The sequence below is a fragment of the Lissotriton vulgaris genome, chromosome 4_2 (assembly GCF_964263255.1).
Source record: "Lissotriton vulgaris chromosome 4_2, aLisVul1.2, whole genome shotgun sequence".
NCBI lineage: Eukaryota > Metazoa > Chordata > Amphibia > Caudata > Salamandridae > Lissotriton > Lissotriton vulgaris.
Genome location: NC_141692.1, coordinates 24,362,029 through 24,385,204, shown reverse-complemented (window position 1 = coordinate 24,385,204; position 23,176 = coordinate 24,362,029). Strand labels below are relative to the sequence as shown.

The window sequence follows — 23,176 nt, the reverse complement described above, 5'->3', positions numbered from 1 at the left end:
ATGTGCTTTCCCAGCTCCTACTGTCCACCCTCCATTGTCCGTGCTCCCGCAGTGCCTGCTGTCCACCCACCATTGTCTGTGTGCTCCCATAACTCCGACTGTCCACCATCTATTGTCTGTGTGCTTCCCCATATCCTCCTGTCCACCCTCCATTATCCGTGTGCTTCCTCAGCTCCTCCTGTCCACCCTCCATAGTCCGTGTGCTTCCGCAGCTCCTCCCACCCACCCTCCAGTGTCTGTGTGCTTCCCCAGCTCCTCCCATCCACAATCCATTGTCCGTGTGCTTCCCCAGCTCCACCTGCCCACCCTTGATTGTCTGTGTGCTCCCACAGCTCCTTCCACCCTCCATTGTCCGTGTGCTTCCTCCGCTCATCCCACCCTCCATTGTATGTGTGCCTCCTCAGCTCCTGCCACCCACCCTCCATTGTCAGTGTGCTTCGTCAGCTTCTCCTGCCCACCTTTCATTGTCTGTGTGCTCCCCCAGCTCCACCTGTCCGGCCTCCATTGTCTGTGTGCTCCCCAGCTCCTGCTCTCCACCCTCCATTGACCTTGTGCTCCTCCAGCTCCTCCTGTCCACCCTCCATTGTCCGTGTGCTTTCCCAGCTCCTCCCGTCCACCCTCCATTGTCCGTGTGCTTTCCCAGGTCATGCTGTCCACCCTCCATCGTCCGTTTGCTACCCAAACTCCTGCTGTCCACCCTCCATTGTCCATGTCCTTTTCCTGCTCCTCCTGTCCACTCCCCATTGTCCGTGTGCTCCCCCAGCTCCTGCAGTCCAGCCTCCATTGTCCGTGTGCTTTCCCAGCTTCTCCCGTCCACCCTCAATTGTCCGTGCTCCCGCAGTGCCGGCTGTCCACCCACCATTGTCCGTGTGCTCCCGTAGCTCTGACTGTCCACCATCCATTGTCTGTGTGCTTTCCCATCTCCTGCTGTACACCCGCCATTGTCCATGTGCTTCCTCAGCTCCTCCTGTCCACCCTCCATAGTCCGTGTGCTCCCCCAGCTCCTCTCACCCACCCTCTATTTCCCGTGTGCTTCCTAAGCTCCTCCTGTCCACCTTCCATTGTCCGTGTGCTCCCCAGCTCCTCCTGCCCACCCTCCATTGTCCATGTGCTTCCTCAGCTCCTCCCACCCTCCATTGTCCATGTGCAACAGCTCCTCCCTTCCACCCTCCGTTGTCTGTGTGCTCCCCCAGTTCCTCCTGTCCTCCCTCCATTGGCTGTGCTTTCCCAGCTCCTTCTGTCCACCCTCCATGGACTGTGTTCTCCCCTTGCTCCTGCTGTCCACCTTCCATAGTCCCTGTGCTCCCCCAGCTCCTGCTGTCCACCCTCCAGTGTCCATGTGCTCCCCTAGCCACCCTCCATTGTCTGTGTGCTTCCTCAGGTCCTCCTGTCCACCATCCATTGTCTGAGTGCTCCCTCAGCTCCACCCAACATCCATTGTGGCTTCCTCAGCTTGTCTGCCCACCCTCCATTGTCTGTGTGCTTCCCCAGCTACTCCTGTCCACCCTCCATTGTCTGTGTGCTTCCCCAGCTCTTGCTGTCCACCCTCCATTGTCCGTGTTTTCCCCCAACTCATTCTGTCCACCCTCCATTGTCTGTGTGCTCCCCCAGCTCCTCCCACCTTCCATTGTCCATGTGCTCCCCCAGTCCAGCCTCCATTGTCTGTGTGCTTCCTCAAGTCCTCCTGTGCACCCTCCATTGTCCTTGTGCTCCCGTCGCTCCTGCTGTCCACCCTCCATTGTCAGTGTGCTTCCCCATCTCTCTTTATCCACCCTCCATTGTCTGTGTGCTTCCTCAGCTTCTCCTGTCCACCCTCCATTGTCATTGTATTTCTTCAGCTCCTCCCACCCTCCATTGTCCGTGTGCCCCCCAGCTCCTCCTGTCCAGCCTCCATTGTCTGTGTGCTTCCTCAGCTTCTCCTGTCCACCCTCCATTGTCATTGTATTTCTTCAGCTCCTCCCACCCTCCAGTGTCCATGTGCTCCCCTAGCCACCCTCCATTGTCTGTGTGCTTCCTCAGCTCCACCCAACATCCATTGTCCGTGGCTTCCTCAGCTCGTCTGCCCACCCTCCATTGTCTGTGTGCTTCCCCAGCTACTCCTGTCCACCCTCCATTGTCCGTGTGCTTTCCCAGCTCCTCCCGTCCACCCTCCATTGTCCGTGTGCTTTCCCAGCTTCTCCCGTCCACCCTCCATTGTCCGTGTGCTTTCCCAGGTCATGCTGTCCACCCTCCATTGTCCGTGTGCTCCCCCAGCTCCTTCAGTCCAGCCTCCATTGTCCGTGTCCTTTCCCTGCTCCTCCTGTCCACCCTCCATTGTCCGTGTGCTCCCCCAGCTCCTTCAGTCCAGCCTCCATTGTCCGTGTGCTTTCCCATCTCCTGCTGTACACCCGCCATTGTCCATGTGCTTCCTCAGCTCCTCCTGTCCACCCTCCATAGTCCGTGTGCTCCCCCAGCTCCTCCAACCTTAGAGTGTCCGTGTGCTCCCCAGCTCCTCTCACCCACCCTCTATTGTCCGTGTGCTTCCTAGGCTCCTCCTGTCCACCTTCCATTGCCTGTGTACTCCCCCAGCTCCTCCTGCCCACCCTCCATTGTCCGTGTGCCCCCCAGTTCCTCCTGTCCAGCCTCCGTTGTCTGTGTGCTTCCTCAGCTTCTCCGGTCCACCCTCCATTGTCATTGTATTTCTTCAGCTCCTTCCACCCTCCAGTGTCCATGTGCTCCCCTAGCCACCCTCCATGGTCTGTGTGCTTCATGTCCTGTCCACCATCCATTGTCTGAGGGCTCCCTCAGCTCCACCCAACATCCATTGTCCGTGGCTTCCTCAGCTCATCTGCCCACCCTCCATTGTCTGTGTGCTTCCTCAGCTCCTCCCGCCCACCCTCCATTGTCCGTGTGCTTCCTCAGCTCCTCCTGTCCACCCTCCATTGTCTGTGTGCTTTCCCAGCTCCTCCTGTCCACCCTCCATTGTCCATGTCCTCCCCCAGCTCATGCTGTCCACCTTCTATTGTCAGTGTGCTCCCCTAGCTCTTTCTGTCCACTTTCCATTGTCATTTTGCTCCCCTAGCTCCTTCTGTCCACTATCCATTGTCATTTTGCTCCCCCAGCTCCTGCTGTCCACCCTCCATTGTCCGTGTGCTCCCATAGCTCCTGCTATCCACCCTCCATTGTCCATGTGCTTCCTCGGCTTCTACTGTCCACCCTCCATTGTCCATGTGCTTCCTCAGCTCCTCCCACCGTCCAGTGTCTGTGCACCACCCCAGCTCCTTCAACCCTAGAGTGTCCGTGTGCTCCCCCAGCTCCTCCCGCCCGCCCTCCATTGTCCGTGTGCTTCCTTAGGACCTCCTGTCCACCCTCCATTCTCCATGTGCTCCCCCAGCTCCTCCTGTCCACCTCCCATTGTCTGTGTGCTCCCCAGATTTTTCTGTCCACCCTCCTCTATTGGGGGACTGGAGGAGTCATGGCCACACACTTCAAAGTGTGCAGGTCACTTTTACTGGCCAAAGTGACATGCAGACTTTGAAGCCCTCCGCCCAGATGTCTTTGGTCAACCTCTAGGCTAGGGCCTGCAGAGCGTTAGGCCAAACCGCTCTATCCTATCCTGGTGCTGCTCTTATTCTGGGTGACAGCATGAGAGCAGCATCTAGATTGGATAAGGGATATTCTGTTCTACGCTGTTTGGAAGGCCAGCAAGGAGGCCGCGGAGCCCACAGGTAAGTACAATGTAATTTTATTTAATTAACGTAAAAACGTGTAATGCATACATAACAGCTTTGAGAACATTTCCAAAGAACAGTCCACTCCACCTACCTCCGAACCTAAACCGCTCTCTAACATCCTTAACGCCTGGAACCCAATCACCACTGAAGACTCCATCCGCCTAATGAACTCCATCCATTCAGGCTCGCCAACCGACCCCTGTCCCCACCACATCTTCAACAAAGCAGACTCCATCATCGCACCCCATCTCTGTGATGTCATCAACTGCTCCTTCAACTCCGCTACCTTCCTAGAAAGCTGGAAACACGCCGAGCTTAACGCCCTCTTGAAGAAACTCACAGCGGACCCCTCTGAACTTAAAAACTACCGCCCCATCTCCCTCCTGCCATTCCCTGCCAAAGTCATTGAGAAAACCGTCAGACAGCTCGCCACCTTCCTTGAATCCAACAACTTCCTCGACTCCTCACAGTCCAGCTTTCGAGCCAAACACAGCACCGAAACCGCCCTTATTGCAGCGACAGACGACATCAGAACACTACTGGACAACGGAGAAACAGTTGCCCTCATCCTACTCTACCTCTCAGCCGCCTTCGACACAGTCTGTCATAGCACCCTCATACAATGCCTCAGCAACATCGGCATACAAGGAAAAGCCTTGGACTGGATCATCTCGTTCCTTGACGGGAGAACCCAGAGTCCGACTCCCCCCATTCAAATCAGAGGCCACCGAAGTCATCTGCGGAGTACCACAAGGATCATCACTCAGTCCCACCCTCTTCAACGTTTACATGAGTCCCCTCGCGTCCATCACGCGACAACACAACCTCAACATCATCTCCTATGCAGACGACACCCAGCTGATCCTTTCCCTTACCAAAGACCCTAACACCGCCAAAACCAATCTTCATGAAGGCATGAAAGAAGTAGCCGAATGGATGAAAAATAGCCGCCTAAAACTTAATTCAGACAAAACGGAAGTCCTCATCCTAGGATTATCCCCCTCTGCTTGGGACGACTCATGGTGGCCATCAGCCCTGGGCACGGCACCCATACCCACAGACCACGCACATAACCTAGGCTTCATCCTAGACTCCTCCCTCTCGATGACCAGACAAGTCAACGCCGTCTCATCCTCTTGCTTCAACGTACTTCGTATGCTCAAAAAAATCTTTCGTTGGATCCCCACCGAAACAAGAAAGACTGTCACCCACGCACTGGTCACTAGCCGACTGGACTATGGAAACACCCTCTACGCCGGAACCACAGCCAAATTACAGAAAAAACTCCAACGCATCCAAAACGCATCAGCCAGACTCATATTGGACATCCCGCGCCAAGCTCACATTACCGGTCACCTGAAAGACCTCCACTGGCTTCCAGTCAACAAGAGAATAACGTTCCGTCTCCTCACCCACGCACACAAGGCCCTCTACAAACTAGGACCCGAATGCCTTAACACACGACTGTCCTTCTACACACCGACCCGCCAACTAAGATCCTCCAATCAAGCCCTCGCCCAGTTCCACGCATCCATAGATCCACCATGGGAGGAAGATCCTTCTCCTACTTGGTGGCCAAAACCTGGAATTCGCTCCCCACTCACCTCCGCCTTACCCAGAATCACATTTCCTTCAGGAAGGAACTTAAAACCTGGCTATTTGATAAATAATGCACCCCCTCCCCCAAGCGCCTTGAGACCCTCTGGGTGAGTAGTGCGCTATACGAATTCCTGAACTTGAACTTGTGTTGGTTTTATTTTGGAGGGAGGGGTTGTTATTGGTTGGACTAATGAGGGAGGTTTTTTTTGTATGGGCTTTTTTTGGAGTGAAAATAAATTTTGGGGGAGGTGGTGGGCTCTTCCCATTCCCCGCCAGTTTAAAAGGTCACCAGCCCCTCCTGTCATTACCCAGGTGCTTTGCCATGGTCTCTCGCAAGTTCTCTCCTCCACCTGTATCCTTTCTCCCCTCTCTCCTGCCCCCCCTCCTTCCTGCCCTCTCCTTCCGTATTGCCTCATTTGTTTTTTAAATGACAAAAAGCACATTAGCGGTGGCTGCGTCATAGCACTTTATAAAAACTATTTCAATCCAAGCTTCAGAGAAGCTCCGCTGCGGTACATTACCAAATAACTTGCTAAAGCTAACAGCTCTCATAGGCCAGACCTGCTAGCTTTGCCAGTGCTTGTTTAAATGTGGTTATGGAAGGGGAGGCACTGTTGAGTGGGTTGGATGACACGATAGTGGGTTGGCGGGAGGTATCTGATGCCAAGTTGGCGGTGGGGGTCATGGCTCATCTACATCTGTGCAGGTCAGGGGGCGGACGTATGTGACATATGTGTAAATATGTTTAAGAAAAGCTTTATTCGGCTGCTATTTTAAAAACATACTTAAAAGCACAGAATAATTATATGCAAATTTCATTACAGGTTCTATACAAGAGTTTTTAAAAACACAATTCATTTACTGTTATAAAAAATTGAAAAAACAATTGCAGCCATTAACATTTATTTATTTATATTTAAACTTATAATGCGAAACAGCTACCCGCAGTGGGTTTCCCGGCGCAAGGGATAGACTAAAGAAGAAAACAAACCTCTCAGATAGCACCATGAATCAGCTAAAGCGGCATGAAGATCATTGGAAGAGTAAAGTTTTCAATTTTTTCCTAAAAATGAAAAGGTTGGTTGCGGTTTTCAGAGTGATGGGTAGCGTATTCCAGTATTTGGGGCCTTGATGGGAAAAGGCCCGGCCCCCCATCCTTACAAGCTTGAATCCTGGGACAACAAAGTCGCAGTTGGCAGAAGATCTTAGTGTGCGACTGGGCTTGTAGGGTTGGACCAGACTCTGCAAGTATTTTGGGGCCGAACCCTGCTTGATTTTAAATAGATAGCATAGGGCTTTGAATTTAATGCGGCTGGGCATCCTCAGCCAGTGTAGATCGTGCAGGGCCTGTGTGGCCGATGATCTCCTCGGGATGTTGCAGAGAAGTCGGGCTGACGAATTTTGGACAACCTGGAGTTTGTTAATGGTAGCCGCGTCGGCACCGAGATAGAGGACATTTCCGTTGTCCAGGCGTTAGTAACATCTCGCCTGGACTACGGAAATGTCCTCTAACGCCTGGACAACGGTTCTCCTGGTGGCATGAGGCAGCATCCATAGGATTTTCTGGAGCCATTGCAAGGTGGCAAAGCAGATGGCGGCCACCTTTGTAGCCTGCTGTCTCATGGAGAGTTTGTCGTCTATGAGAAATCAGAGGTTGCGAACCACAGAGGTTGGCTGGGGAAGGGGTCCCATGTCACTGGACCAATGTTGGGGGCCCCATAGATCTTTATGCTTCCCTAAAATGAGAACCTCGTTTTTTTCACCGTTTAGTTTGAGGAGATGCCTCTGCATCCACTCAGCTATACGTGACAGTCCGGTTTTCAGAATAGATACATTGTTGCGCTCGCTGCTGGAAAGGGAGATAACAATTTGGGTGTCATCGGCGTATGAAAAGATAGTCAGCCCAGCATCCTCCGCGATGGTGGCCAGGGGTCTCACATAGATGTTGAACAACAAAGGGCTGAGTATGGACCCCTGCGGAACGCCATGCGCTGATGGACATGTGGTAGATGTGGCTTTAGTGGAAAAGACTTGGAAAGTGCGCTCACTTAGAAAGGAGGCAATCCAGGCCAAAGCCGGACCGTCCACTCCCAGGGACCGGAGGGAGTTCAAAAGGATGGAATGGGACACAGTATCGAACGCCGCGCTCAAATCCAGAAGGATGAGCGCAGATGTTTACCCGCGATCGATACCGTGTCGTAAACTCTCCGTCACCCAGAGTAGAGCGGTCTCCGTGGAATAATGCGCACGAAAGCCAGACTGGGATGGATGTAAAAATCCAGAGTTTTCCACAAGATGGTATAATTGAGAGTTAACATGCCTTTCCAGCACTTTAGAGAGAACAGGCAACTAGGATATAGGTCTGAAGTTGGCGAGATCGGACACATCGGCTCCTGCTTTTTTTAGGAGAGGAACAACCATTGCGTGCTTCCAATCCTGTAGCACATGAGACTCTGTTAATGATGCATTTAAGAGTCTCATGAAAACCCGTTGAGGTTAAAGATCCAGTAGTTTGAGAATTTTCGCAGGTACAGGGTCACGAGGTGAGCCAGATCTTACACTGCTTAGGCAGGAGAAGAACGAGGTGTCATCGAACAATTGCCAGTGTGTAACCTTTGCTGTAGGAAGAGGCTGTTCGGTCCCTACAACCTGTCCCCATTGATGTTCCTCTGCAGTCAGGGGAGCGCTCATAGAGTCGTATATGCGCTCAACCTTGGCAATGAAAAAATTTGCAATAGAGTTACACTGGGCTTCCTCTAAAGCTGGGGGTGTCGGGATAGTGTCCACTCCTGTCAATTTTTTTCTGACAACGGAAAAAAAAAAGAGTGCGTGGGCAATTCTGAGCTTGCGTTACTGTACTCACGGTATAGGCAGCTCTCGCGATTTTACATTGTGAGTGGTATTCCTTTAGAGCCTCTTTATAGACAGTCTTCCGTGAGACAGAGTAAGAGTGCCTCCATTTCCGTTCTAGGGCCTTGCATTTGGTACGCAGGGCCTTCAGATCGGTAGAAAACCATGGTGCCGGGAGGCGGTGGGACCTAAAGTGTTTCGAAGAGAGCGGGAGGAGGGTGGTTACAGCATTAGTAAGCCAGTGGGAGACAGCGGTGTTCAATTCCACGACTGAAGCCTCACAGTCCTCAGGGCGGGTATTCAAAAGGTGCTGGTTCAACTTAGTAATATCAAGTTTACCCCACCGGTGAGTTGATTCACCCTTATCGCGGCCACTGTTTACCAGGTTCTTAGTGTAGGGTAAAGAAAAGTGGATTGCGAAATGGTCGGACCACTCCAGAGGGCGGGCACTCAGAGCAATCAAAAGAAAGATTAGAAAGAATGGGGTCCAGTTGATGTCCAGCAGAGTGAGTGGGACCAGAATTAAGCAGGGAAAGGTTGAGAGCCTCCAGATCAGATTAAAAGCGCTTGCTGGTGGTGCATAGTGGATCTTCGAGATGCAAGTTAAGATCGCCAAGAATGGTAAAATTTGCTGCCCTAAGAAGTAGGGGAGCTATGGTGTCAGCAAGTGAAGATACCCAGGAGAGAGCATTGCCAGAAGGGCGATAGACCAGGAGGCCGATAAAGTAAATTGGGGGTTAATTACTAATTTAAAAAGAGCGGTCTCGCTTCAGGACAGAGGAAGGGCTTCAAGCTTACAAATATAAGTACACTTGATAATTATGGCAATACCCCCTCCTTTCCCGGAGTTTCTGTCCAATCTCATCATTACATAGTTGTTAGGGACAGCAATGGCGATGTCAGGACCAGAGCTATCCTGAAGCCAAGTTTCAGTAAGAAACAACGCGTTGGGCTGTTCTTTGACAATAAAGTCGTAGATGTGAGGTTTGTGTTTCGGGAGGGATCTGCAATTAATACTCCAGAACTGGAGTGTAGAGCAGTTAAGATGTGTGTTAAATCTCATCCGTCTACCACGAGTGCGAAACCGGGACATTGCCTTACAGTTGGACATTCTGCCAGTACGGAAACTACAGCCGGCGCATTCAAAATTATGGGTCGGGAAGGAGCAGGCAGTACAGTTAGTATGAGGAGTAGGACGTAGGGATTCTAAGACCTCACCTGTATAAAAGAGGCTACCATAGGAGCTAGTAATAGGAGTCATGGCCCCTAGGCCCGTTCTGGCGCGGACGGGCTGAACTCTGGCGCAACTCCGGTGGAAGTTCGGCGATCCCGCTGCGCGTATCCGCTGCGCGTTTGCGTGACCTCCTTATGTGGAGGTCTAGCGTCCTTGTGACGTCTAGACCGTCAAGCAAAGTGGCGCCGTCAGGCGTCCTACTCACCCATGATGGCCGCCGATATGGACTACCAGGACAAGGGCCCGCAAAAACTATACAATTATTGTGCAAGTGAGGGGCATCGATTAAAAACAGGGGTAAATAACGCAATATAAATGAAATAGCAAACCGTTTTTTTTAAAACGCGAATAGCGCGTGAAAGCGGCGTTTAAGTAGCAATTGTAATCGCAGCTCGCTCTGAGCGATCTTCCGTGGTGCTGATAGTTGAGTGGTCAGTTCCAGATAAATTATTTTCCTGATAAATGACACAGCTTTTAAAAATTGTGCTAGTCTCCATGCTGTGTGTTCATTTTCTAATAACTGGAGTACAAACATAGCTTGGCTGCACTGTCGAAGCCCTAAGTTAATAAGACCGGACTGGGAACTGAAAGCAGCCCTGGCAAATTTCTGCAGACCAGCCCCCGTGTGGCACGTAGCGAGGGAGCCAGACCGCTACTAGGGGGTTTGAGGGGGTTCCCCCCCACAAGAAAATTTTGGAAAACAGACCAAAATGGTGAATTTTACAGCACATTTTTCATTACATATTCAATTGTATCAACTTTCAAAGCACAGTAAATAGTAGATCATGACCTTAAAGAGCACCAGGTTACCCACCCAGTCATATGTACCCATAGACATTCTTACAGAGAGCATCAAAATAGACACAAGTAGTGAATCAGAGAGAACAAAGTAAAAGTGAGACCAGCCCCCCACATGGTGTGTAGCGAGCAAGCACAGTGAGCAACCACTACTAAGGGGAGTTTGGGGGGGTTAACTTGTTCCGCCCCGAAGAAAATTTGAGACAGAAAGGCCAAAACAAAGCATTTTTTAACACATTTCTTATTACATATTAGATTGTATTAACTTTTAAAGCATAGTAAATTGTCACTCATGTTGTCACACATTAAGCACTGACATGTGATATCACACATGCGCACAAAGGCCACTGACTGAGGTCAGAATACTGTGGAAATGTCACACATAAGCACCTAGGCACTGATCCAGGCCTGGTCACACCACCAGGCTAGTAAGCATGCAAACGTCACACATAAGCACCCAGGCCAGTAAGCATGGAAATGTCATACATGAGCCTCCAGCTCCAGGTCACTGAGCCAGAAACTATGGAAATAGCACACATAATTAAGCATCCAGGCCAGAAAGCATGGAAACGTCACACATAAGCACCCAGGCTGACAGAAGGCATGGAAATGTCTCAAATGGCACCTGGCCAGAAAGCATGAAAAATTAAGACAAAGGCCCTGGCCTTGACATGACACATCTTTAAATAGCCTACTTAAGTGGGTGGCACAATAAGTGTTGCAGGCCAACTAGCAGCATTTAATGTACAGTCCCTGGGTACATGTAGAACCACATTTCTAGGGACTTACAAGTACATTAAAATTGCCAATTCGGTGTAAGGCAATTTTACCATCTTTGAAAGGAAAGAGTGCAAGCACTTTAGCACTGGTTAGTGGAGGTAAAGTGCACTGAGCCCTAAGAACCAACACAAATTGCATTTTTTAATGTAATAAAGCAGATGAAACCGTATTTTAATTTTGAGGAATCTGAGGCCAACAGGGACTTATCTAACCATGTCTCAGCAGTCAGTATGAACAATATGTATCTAAAAAACATTTTACATGTGCCAATGGTGCTGGGACTTTTTCTATAGCTTGCCCTAAACAAGAGTGCTTTAAATGTGCAGGGACAATCAGGTACTCGCTACCTGCACTTTAATTATGAAGGAATAGTACGGGCACTTCTTAGCACTGCCCTCAATTCTTTTAATGGGAGAGTACCAGCACATCTTAGCAGCAAACAGGCAGTCTGAGACGAGGATTACCTACGATTCTATATTTCCATTTTGAGCACTAGTAAAAACTCCTTTGGTGCAAGCTACTTTGGCTGTTGCAATATTTAAAGGCCTTCCCTTCAACCAACCTCACATCATCACACCAAGGGAGTGGGTTTGCTTGTACACTGATTCCCTGGAGAAACTTCTCACTACATGATGCATAGAAGGGTCCTCGGTTACTATAGACGGGCGATAACCACTCACTTGCAACAGCACATCCCTCCTTGTCTCTGTGCAGTTTAAGTAAGACACTCCTTACCGAATGAGCATTCCTCATTTCTTATCCACAATATCTTAACACCTGCCCTCTTCAAACCAGCAAGTATAGCTTTACCTACGACATGTTACGCAAACTTACTAGCACATTCACGGGGAAGCCACATGGTGTGGGGTTGTTCCCCTTAGCAGCAGCAACTCATTGGTCCTGTGGGGGTTGAAGCCGGCAGTCTGATGGTGGCGAGCTTGCTCATGGTCGTTCTGCAACAGAGCACCAGCACACAACAGCAGAGCGCAGCTTGGACTGGGCTAACTGTAGGGCAAAAGTGCACCATGGGCCGAGGGGCATGACTTTCAACCACCAGGCCATCTGCCGACGGAATGCACATTTGCTTTAGGTCCAGGCGCAGCATACACGAGCCAACGACTCCTCATTACTTCTGTAAGATTGACCGCATCGACATCAGTGACACAAAAACTGGACTATAAGGCCACCACCCCCTTTAGACTGAGATTGTTGAAAGAGCTGAGGGACACGGGATACAGAGGCTAGTACAATGGGCTTGTAAAGGCCATGCACAAGCTCAGACTTCCAGGCTGCACCGTAGTCCTTTAAGTACTCCTGTATGATATACTAAGTCTAGCCAGTCGATCCCTAGGCGACAGGTGTAGGTTCAAAGTTTGCTAATTTATTGTCCAGTATCCATTTTCTGTTCCCAGTGTTTTCTTGTGGCCGATTGTAGGGATCTTCCTGGGTGTGGGACAGTGGAAGTCAGTGGATTACATTTATTTATTCATGCATTTTAACCCTCTGGAACAACTTTCATGGATCTTCTTGAAAACAAGGAAGGTCCGAAGTTGTGGGGTGGTACACAAACAGTCAATATGGCACTGTAGACTAAAAGCAGAGGGCTGCCTGTGAAGATTGGCGAGGAGCTAAGGATTTACACACTTGAAGGAAATATCGTTCTGTTGGAAGACTATGATACAGGTCATGTGAAAAAGAATCACAAGTAGTGGCACCCGGTGGTACAAAATACATTTGCCAATGTTAGAATCTTAACTATAGGTGTAAAAAGGACCCTACAGGCTTCTGACGAGGAAAAGACAGGTAGAATGTTACACAACAGTGCTAAATGGCTGCTGTAATGAGTTATCAGTTGAAGTCAAGCATCTGGCGTCCCTTGTTAATTGCTGGTACCACAGTCTGGAGCGCATGTGAGGCGCTGGGAAGATTAAGTCATAACGTGCAATAAGCAGAGTGAATCTGCTTGTGTGAAGGGCCAGGCAGTAGTCTCTCGTGAGGTCTCAAGTTAATCTTAGCGTGTCCAGATGGAGGGTGCCAGGATTTTGAAGGCAATTGTTGGTGCCAGAATTGGACGCCGGGGTTAGGCGAGGCCCAAGATTTGCTGCAGAGGCACAAGACTGGAGCACAAGGGTCAGTTTGGGCCCAGGCCCATACAAAGTAGTGCGTGTGAGGTGCAGGGATATCCACACGTCTGTGCATCGGGTCTGAACCGGGGGCAGTTGCGGTATGCAAGGCAATGCTCCAACTGGCATGAAAGACTAGAGGGCAGCCCAGAGCAGCTTGACCTGACATGCACCTGCACGTAGCACTCCCAATAATGGACCATTGAAGCCCAACGAGATTGTGAGATATCCGGGGGCCAGCTCGGCCCTAGGTCTCTCAACCAGTGAAACGACCAGAGACACCAAACACATCTGAAGCACCACTCTGCTCCTCTCACCCAACTCCTACCCCCAGCATTGAGAGTCCCACACTCACAGGTGGACAGGCACGCATTATGGAAACACGTACCTGGGGCAAACGGCGACCCTTCTTCGACTTTGAGTGAATAAACTTTCTGTGTGACAATTAAGAAAAGGAAAGAGCAAAGGTAAACGTTGTCACTTATTGTTTTTGTGAAGGAAGGAAGCTCTTCACATACTTTGAAAGCCTATGACGTAGATAATGCTTGATGCTGAATGTATAATCTATCTTGCCTTGGAAAGCATATGGGCCTGATAGACATAAGGGAGGCTAGAAAAGTAGTCTAAATGACGTTGCTTCTTAGAATCGTTAAACTTTTCTCCAGGGGAACTGTAATGTAGTTCCTATTTTCCCTATAGGCCCTGCGCATTGGAATAACGTAAACAGCAGTGTAGATGTAGAAGTGCGGTCTTCCAGGTCTCTACTGACTATGCTAAACCTAATTGGATTTGTACCAACTAGCTCAGAGGTCACTGGAAACTTTCTTGACTGAATAGGAAGTGATCAGCTTCCCTATTACAGACAAGAAGGGATTCAGTTTTCCAACAACCGCATAAACATGACAACTTTGCTCCCTAGAATAAGAGTCAATCTCTAGAGTCGTGTGAAACAATAGACAGCTATTTCACTCAGTCAGTTGTGCAGATTACTTTCACCAGGATGCAGAGAATAGAGAAACGGGCGTTTTCAACAAAAGGTATTATTTATTGAACTGTCTTTCTTCTCATGCAAGAGAAATGAATTGCCACAATTGCAAGACTTGTTATTATAAAAAGTGCGTACAGTAAAAGGAGGATTGCGAAATAATTCTGTAAAAGCATTGATATGGTTTCTTAGCCATACAATGGTTAAAATGAATAAAATATATACATTCATATATACATTTGACTAACGTACTCAACTGGTGCTTCCAACTACGCCTACCCCAGTGTACCTGACCTAAGCCTAATACTTGGGAGGGAGTAAGTAAGTAGTAGTTTAGTTAAGTTGGTTTTGCCAAGGGTTTGCTTCAAGAATTCTCTCTAAGGGTTTAGTCAACACCATACCTCTGGAATAGAATGTTGGAGGGCTGGTATCTCCTTTCAGGACTCGATATTCCAGTCACCCGCAAGGGTAGGCTGGAAACGCCGGAGCTGGATTTTCTCGGCAGGAGAAAAGACAGCGTCTTTCTCAGCGTGTCAAGGAGGAAGAGGGGAAGCGTCCGTGGGCTTCTCGCATCTGCTGGGCTCTGCAAGGGACAGCTGTTCTGCTCCTGTATTCACCACACCATCGCTCTTGCTTAAGGCAACGTTGGTAATATTTATACCTGAAAGGTGCCTTGTTTGACGTAAGTTTTTGGACATAAGACGTCAATAAAGATGTCACTCGGAACTGGTCGTTCTTATAGTGCTCATTAGAGTTCTATTACTAATAAAAACAAAGCAAGCGAGGCTTTCCCAGGTTGCTGGGGGTTTTATCTTGTTGAAGAACTCGGTGTGTAATCTAGGAATCTAAGATAGTGGCTTCTACTGTGTCATGTACTGTAATGAGCTGCAGAGGCGAGGTTCTGAAATATGGCTCTGATCGTTTATGCCAGAGACGAGTTTCTGAAATATGGCTCTGATCGTTTATGCCATTATAGGGGTATGGATGGATTATAGCCGTATTGGGGCATAAGGTCACAATATTGATCGGGGTCCTAGATTAGAACACGACAGAACATACAGAAAATCAAATTCTACATCTCCAGCCTTCTGTTTCTCAGGATTTCACCATGTGAAACGCATTTAAGTCCCAATGAATCTTGCGGATATGTTCCTTCTGAACGGCATAAAAAGCCTGGTTAGAAAACGATTTCCCATCGGCGTCCTGAATCAGAAAGCATGCAACAGTTCCAACTTTGCCTCGAGCTGCCTGCAGTGCTACAGCAACGGGACAGAGAACAGAGCTGATTTCTTTAGCTTTCTTTGATGACAAATGAAGGACAGGTGCCATTCTTAGAAATTATATATGGCGCTGAGTCATTTTCCATGTAATTGAATAACCGTTAATTGGTGAGGTCCAGCCATTCAGTATTGTTTTCTGTTGTAACAACAACAAAATAGAAGGGGGTTCCCCAAAGGGGGTTAGGATGCTGGCAGGAAAACAAGGGAAAGAACAGTTCATATTACAGTGCCTTGAGCTGGTACTCCATGAAAACTACTTTGAATTTAACAGCTCCATGTTTAAACAAACCAACGGCGTCAGCATGGGGGCCAGCTGTGCCTCCAGCATTGCCTGTTTATACATGGGTTAATTCAAACGTATTAACATCTTTAATGAAATGGCCCCCTTCCATGAAAATGTTAGGGGTTGGCGTTGATTCATCGACGATGTCTTCCTGATCTGGAAGGGGGACCACATATCTTTGGAGGAATACATCACATGGTTGAATGCTGCAAACCCCAACTTACGCTTCACCAGCCATTATAGCCATCAAAGGATCAAATTCCTGGATATCTGGGTTGAACACAAGGACAATCTTTTTAAAGTATCTCTATATACCAAGCCCACAGCCAGGAATACCCTTCTACAATACACCAGCTTTCACCCCAGGAATCAAAAAGATAGTATTCCTTATAGCCAGTTCCTTCGTATTAAGGAACTGCACGGATATAGGTGACTACCTATCTCAATCTGACATCTTGAAAGAAAAACCACTACACCGAGGCTACCCTAGAAAACTCATCAAGGACTCTTTCAAAAGAGCCAGATATGCAAACCGAGACTTGATGTTTGTACCCAAAAACACTGACCCCCCTGGAACAACTGGTATGCATCACCCGCCACTCCAATATGAACCACAAAATTCAACAGGTCATAAACTCCAGTTGGCATCTCCTCAATTTGGAGAAAGATCAAACTTTTCTTGGCCGACCTATATTTGCGTTCAAAAGGAACAGAAATCTAAAAAAATCATCTTGTCAGGGGAAAAATGCTGGAGGCCCCTCCCAGTACCCAACCGGCCATTACCAATCTGGAACCTATCGATGTGGCACATGTCATGCTTGCCCTCACGCCATAAAAGGCGACTCAGTGAGCACCACTGAGCGGACCATATCGGTGGCACGAAACAAAAAAATGACCAACTGTCGAACTGCTATCATCATCTATGTCATCCTATGTCCATGTGATCTCCCATACGTTGGAGAAACTGGACGGGAATGCCGTTTGAGGATCGGGGAACATTAATCGAACATCCGAAACAAAAAAAAATATCTGCCCCCCTGGTTTCACATTGGTTGGACAAAGGCCACAATGAAAGATCTCCGATGGTTTATCCTGGAGAAAATAATGGCTCAGCCTGGGGTAGACCCAGTCTGCCTCTGTAGAAAAAGGGAGGTGTTCTGGCTATTTATGTTCAACTCAGTACTAAAAGGCCATAATGAAGAATGCCCATGGTCCAATGCCCTTCTTTGAACTTAATCACTCCCCCTCATGAATGCCCTAGTTCTGGATGTTATCCAATTACTTCTGCCCATGATTGATTATTGAACGCCCTGTTCGTTCTTTTTTCTTCTGAATACGTGTCCTTTATTTATTTGTACCAAAGAGTCTCTTCCTCATATCAGACCTACTCTTTAACTGAACGTGAGGTCATTTATCTTGACCCCACTCTTTCCTGTTCATGGCCCGTCTCGCTCCTTCATATATTCTTTGTTTTTATTCTATCCGTTCTAAGATGGCTGCAGCCATTTTTCAGAGCCATCCATTGTCCTTTCTTTTTATCCTTTACTCTACCCGTTCCAAGATGGCCACCGTCATATCTTTGAGCCATCTATTGTCCATCTTCTTTGTTTATGTTCCTTTACACACCTGATACGATCGCTGGATCGAGCCTTAAAATGCTCACTAATTGAAGGTGCCATTCTGCTTCTTTCCTTCTTGAGAAAGGACGCCGCCTCGCGGTCCGTGGGAAGCCTGATTATCCCGGTAATTATGCCCGCATCTCTTAGCCTTGTGTATCAGCGTGCCACTATATGTCTCGCTGGTCTTCGCTATTTGCTCCCTGATTTTAAAATGTATTTACTTTCTGCAGGGCCATCCCCTGTTCCCCTCTGATCTTGTCTGCATCCCGCACCTGATAGGAAACAACCCCGGCGCTGGATCCTCTATGATTTGATACCCATGAGGCACCACCATTATTAAATACATGGGGTAAGAGACCCTCCTGTTCAGACTCAGCGAGCCCCATTGACTCTAATTTGTTTATCTTAGGCAATGCTTCAGTCATCTCCCCCTTTTCATAGAACCCCTTTATCATTTTCCCGAGTGTGTGATATCTGCCCTTGTGTATATTTTGTCACGAGTATTACTGGCCGCCGTTCTGTATAAAGTTTTGACAAACCCTTTAGTTTCCCCCTATTTGATTCCCAGACACCCTATAGTCTGCATTATCCTCCTACAATTGTCTAATGCGAAACCCTGATCTTTGTTACAGAGTACCGTTTGTATTGCCGAAAGACGACATCTGATAGGACGAGCCTCTTACGCCGAAGGACATCCATGTAAATTATCCCTTCCTGATATTGCTCCTCGTTCCCTAACAGGTAATCTTTGTCCTGGGCCCGCCATTTACCAAAACCGATTAGGGATTTAGAACGTTTAGCGCCAGTCCCCCTTTCAACGCTGGATGACTAGGCGCCAATTATGTTTTACACTGTGTCCAAACCTTTTTTTCTACTCTGCTGTACATAGGACCCCTGACCTGATTGTTGAGTCCCGAATTCTGAGCTCCCCAGAATCCTAGCAGCCGGACCCGCGAAAACAGACACTCTCACCCAGGTATATTTACACGATTAACCGGAACCAATCGTTCTTTTTTCTCGTTTTTCTCCATCGCTTGTCCGACGTTTATGTATATTACACCTCTTCCGCCCTTGAAATTTATCCTAATCCTCTTTCCCCAGACAACCTTTCTATTACCGACGCAGAAAGCACCTGTTAACACTGGTGAAACTCCTACCGCGCTCCCTCTACACAGCGTGGAAAGTGGTAAGCCCCCACATTTCTTTTCCTCTGCAACAATGCCTGCAAGCCTGCATTAACGCACCATGCTCTATGATGTTCCCTCCCAGGGACTCCTTTAGAAGGATCCTATCTACCCCCTCAGGACTGCTCTGAAATAGCCCCCTATTCTTGAGTTTGAGATATTAGATGCATATTTGAATGAATGTTTGTGAGCACACTGGTCTTTCGCCTGGCCTTTGTTTTGTATTTTTTGGTCTATCCCTGTTGACCTGAGTTTCTCTCCCATTGAGGAAGAATTAATACGTATTGAGTGATCTTACGTTATCAGAGCCATGACACACATCTTGAGTTAGTACGCTGAACAAACAATATGAAATCACCCATTATGTATATGTTTCCCTGCTTAGAAGCAATATCTGTTATGTAAAATGTTTTAAGGACATCTGATTGTATATATTTGATGTGTACTGTTATTTGTTATTTTAGTATATAAAAAATATTTCTTTTCTTTCACAGTGTGTGTGTCCCCGCCCCCTGGTCATCCTCGCCCTGATGAAGGTGCAGCCTAAATAGGCCCTGCATCGAAACGTGCGTTGGCGTGACTCATATGGATGTCCCAAAGTGTAGTCTTTGTTAAACCACTTAGTTTACATCGTCCTGCCTCCATATTGTAACCACAGTCCTAGTAGCCATAAGATATCTTTCCTACAGGCCTTGATGTATCCTTATGAATTTTATGCATGTGATTGTATAATTATTGTAGTGAGTGAGTTTGAAAGTGAGTGTGATTTTAGTGGATGATGGTGGGAGTGTGTGGGACCTGAATGTATGCATTCTGCTCGACTCCAACTATGGTTCTATTTAAAACCATAAACACCGCAATCTTTCTCTCCACCCTGTTTGTGATGTAGAGTATAAATTAATGTATATATTTTTCTAAGCACCTATATGAACTCTCTATATGAACTCAACAAACAATAAATAAATCATATATATTTTCACAAAAAAGGTTAATTGATTTGTGTGATGTATTGTCGGCTCTGATACGTATTTTTTGTCACCACTCTTCCGATTGTAAGGATCCCCTTGGGACCTTGAAGTTTACCCTGGCAGGGTAGTTCTTGTTTTCTGTTGTAACCATGACACAGGAGCCTGCATGTTATAGAAACGATTTTGTTTTTGGTGTCCAAGATGGGCCCGGTAGCAGATGTTTGAAGAATAAATCCACAAATATCAAATGGCCAGTTTTTTTATTATGGCTGAAATATTTTTCTTCTCATCATATTTTTGGCCTAATAAAATGTAGACAGAGACTATATCATATAGTCTCTGTCTACATTTTATTAGGCCAAAATATATCAAGAGTCAGTGAATCCTCTCAATTGCACAGGGACAACACTTAAAATGTCTACCCATGTATTTATATCCCTTATTTCCCTCCTGCTGCTCTGCCTGGTGTGAGTACTAATATCCTACTGGTATTGTCTAAGTAGAAATGTCAATAGATGTGTGCTCGCTCCAAGGCCAGTCATATAATATTGATTGGTTTGCACAATGTGTTTCAGCACTCCAGTGCTCGTATCGCGCTTTTTAAAAATGGAGCCTGTTGAGTCTGCTCATGGGCCCCTGTTGTCATTTTGTTAGCCTATGGTGGGGCAGCATCATTTTTAGGTCTCGCCTGTCGATGCGCATGCGCATCGAGCAAGCGAGACTATGGGGGCTTATCCACTCTTTGTCCAACTTGCAAGGAATCGTGGCGATTCCTTGCAGTGCCCGTGACTTTTAAGCTCAATGCGCATGCGCATTGAGCTTAAAAGCGCGTGCACATGCCCCCAGCCGCCTGCCTTGCCTACTCTCCCGCCCCCTCACTTCTTGATTGCACGGCCGCTAGGCCGTGCCTCCCTACTCTCCTCCCACTCTCCTTGCACGGCCGCTAGGCCGTGCCTCCCCTACTCTCCTCCTCCTACTCTCCTCCCCTCGCCGTCTGTTCCCGCACTCCTCCCACACCCCCGCTCCGCCCCCTCCCCTGCCTGCCATGTCGCGTCACAGGACTTTGCTTCTAAATCTTCGTTTTTAACCACTACCACAGCTTTTAGTAGATGCTCCAGTTTTTCAAGGTTCTAGGTGGCTGTTGAGGCGCCATCCTCCAGGCTCAAGATGCACTCCTCTACACCATTTCTCATCGTGGACGTTACTTGAATAATAGTATGGTTCTACTGTCCTCTACTGACGTCGACAGCTGCGGGTCCGCGAGGCGCCGTCCTCCAGGCTCAAGATGCACTCCTCTACACCATTTCTCATCGTGGACGTTACTTGAATAATAGTATGGTTCTACTGTCCTCTACTGACGTCGACAGCTGCGGGTCCGCAGTATTGCCAGTAACCAGATGTATGCCAATGACGTCACAAACAATAACTTTGCAGACTTTTTGCAGGGCCATCCTCACCTGAAACGTTCCTTTCTCCTACTTTTTTGACAGTTACATGACGCATCGCTGTGAGCTATTCCTGCAGAAGCACCCACGCTTCATCCTCTCCCTCAGCCATTCCCCAATTGGTGGCCAGGATAACACATGCTCCTACCCCCGGCGCGTCACAAGAGTTCTATGGCTACCCATCCGCTGTTTAAGTCTCCCCTGGGTCTCTCCTGCCACCGGCTGCACATTGCACCGGATGCCTCCCTCCTGCTCCTCCCCCGGTACATGCAGCAGCTCCAAGAAGCCCCGTTGTATCGTCACCATGGCCTCCCCGGTGGCCGAGGAGCCCTTCCCGCTCCACGTACTTCTTCCCAAGAAGGAGACGGGTGCCGCCGGCTCCCGCTCCCACATCCCAGAGTACGACGGCTTAGGGACGGTTATTGCTGTGCTGGACACTGGCGTGGACCCTGGGGCGCCGGGTATGCAGGTAACAGAATGTGCATGAAAAAGCAGGGACTAGAGCAGATGTAGCGGGTGCAGCTGATCCCACCCTTCCTTACATCCGTGATCCTTAAATCATGAACAGAAGAAGCAACACACGGTTCCGGCGACTCTGTGCCCTGCAAGTCCCTCCCCTGTCCCAACTCCTCTGCCTTCTCAGAGAGGGGCCGGCACCGTAGCACCATGCTGATCCCGCACAGCTGACTTCAGGCATGTCACATCTTTTAAGGTGAACACAGCAGTATCAACATTGCAAAGATTAATGGGCGTCATAAAATTAACAAAACAAATGTTTTATTTAATTTTAAAAAAAAACGCTACTGCGCGCATGAAATATTATATGCAAAATAAGCCTCATATTTCTTTCCGTAATTCTTTCAACGTCACTTTTCTCTATCTGTGTACTGGTGCAAAATTGTGTTCATAATTTGCATGGGGCAAATCTATTTTATTCACTTACTACTGCAAGCCGCAAACCACGGTTGTGCACTTGTGCACCAGTGCAGTGCACCAGCTGCAGTTGCTATTCAGTAGCACGCCCTGGCAGTCCATGCTTTCACCTAAGCGGGTAAGCGGGCCAGTTAGGTGGTTAAAGCATGTGTCAATCGAGCAGAAACCCACACAAAGCTCGGTCATTATCAGCACCGCACCAGTCATCTGCTCTGGTTTGAGGTTCCGCACTGCGCCCTCCTCAGTGTCGGGGGTCTGCACATCCACAGGCTTGACATTTCTCAAATGGAAATTTGCGTTGTTTACGGTCTCCCTGTACCATGTTAGCCAGGATGCGCAGAAGGCAGCTGCCCCCTATCACCGGTGACGTGCCCAGCCTCCTCCTCCTACTCTCCTTGCACGGCCGTTAGGCCGTGCCTCCCCTACTCTCCTCCTCCTACTCTCCTCCCCTCGCCGTCTGTTCCCGCACTCCTCCCACACCCCCGCTCCGCACCCTCCCCTGCCTGCCATGTCGCGTCACAGGACTTTGCTTCTAAATCTTCGTTTTTAACCACTACCACAGCTTTTAGTAGATGCTCCAGTTTTTCAAGGTTCTAGGGGACTGTTGAGGCGCCGTCCTCCAGGCTCAAGATGCACTCCTCTACACCATTCAGTAGCACGCCCTGGCAGTCCATGCTTTCACCTAAGCGGGTAAGCGGGCCAGTTAGGTGGTTAAAGCATGTGTCAATCGAGCAGAAACCCACACAAAGCTCGGTCATTATCAGCACCGCACCAGTCATCTGCTCTGGTTTGAGGTTCCGCACTGCGCCCTCCTCAGTGTCGGGGGTCTGCACATCCAGAGGCTTGACATTTCTCAAATGGAAATTTGCGTTGTTTACGGTCTCCCTGTACCATGTTAGCCAGGATGCGCAGAAGGCAGCTGCCCCCTATCACCGGTGACGTGCCCAGCCCATCAGCTGCAGAGCACTGCTACCAGAGGACTCTCTTGGGGTGTCGTGAGCAATGTGTGGCCGCAAAAGTGCGCTTCATAGCACCAAATTCAGCATACAAAGCGGGGGGTGCAGAAAATAAACGCAGGGCCCCAGGCAAACAAAGGAAGATTGAGCAAATAGTAGGCTCACACAGTCACAGGCCTCCCTTATCTGACACAGTGCAGAAAACGATAGATGCAGGCTACCATAGCACACCCTGATGGCATGCAGACGAGAAATTCTGGGGTGTGAAATCCAGGCATTAGACAGCACTCTCCATACACATGGTCAGCAGCATGAAGGTCTCATCAGCTCAGCCACATCTTTCTCCACTGGAAGAGGTGGGCCCCCACATTGGCCGTAGCAAAGCAGGGAACGCAGTGGAGAGCAAACATGGAGCAGGCCGCAAGA

At 48.7% G+C, this 23,176-nt stretch overlaps 1 long non-coding RNA gene and 1 pseudogene across 3 annotated transcripts in view; one reads left to right on the top strand and one right to left on the bottom strand.

Moving 5' to 3' along the window:
- The window catches only part of LOC147718172 (verrucotoxin subunit beta-like), a 157,351-nt pseudogene that overhangs the window by 130,873 nt on the left and 3,302 nt on the right, over positions 1–23,176 (bottom strand). The gene's annotated exons all lie outside the window — the stretch shown is intronic.
- Positions 17,272–23,176, top strand: part of LOC147718171 (uncharacterized) — a 170,221-nt gene continuing 164,316 nt past the window's right edge. Inside the window, exons 1-6 of one of the 2 annotated variants that reach the window (XR_015295561.1) lie at positions 17,272–17,388; positions 17,495–17,613; positions 17,897–18,005; positions 18,154–18,240; positions 18,366–18,450; positions 18,943–19,374. This is a non-coding gene — a long non-coding RNA (uncharacterized LOC147718171). Of the gene's footprint in view, positions 17,389–17,494; positions 17,614–17,896; positions 18,006–18,153; positions 18,241–18,365; positions 18,451–18,942; positions 19,375–23,176 lie in introns of those variants that run through there. The other variant, XR_015295562.1, reaches the window with a different exon arrangement.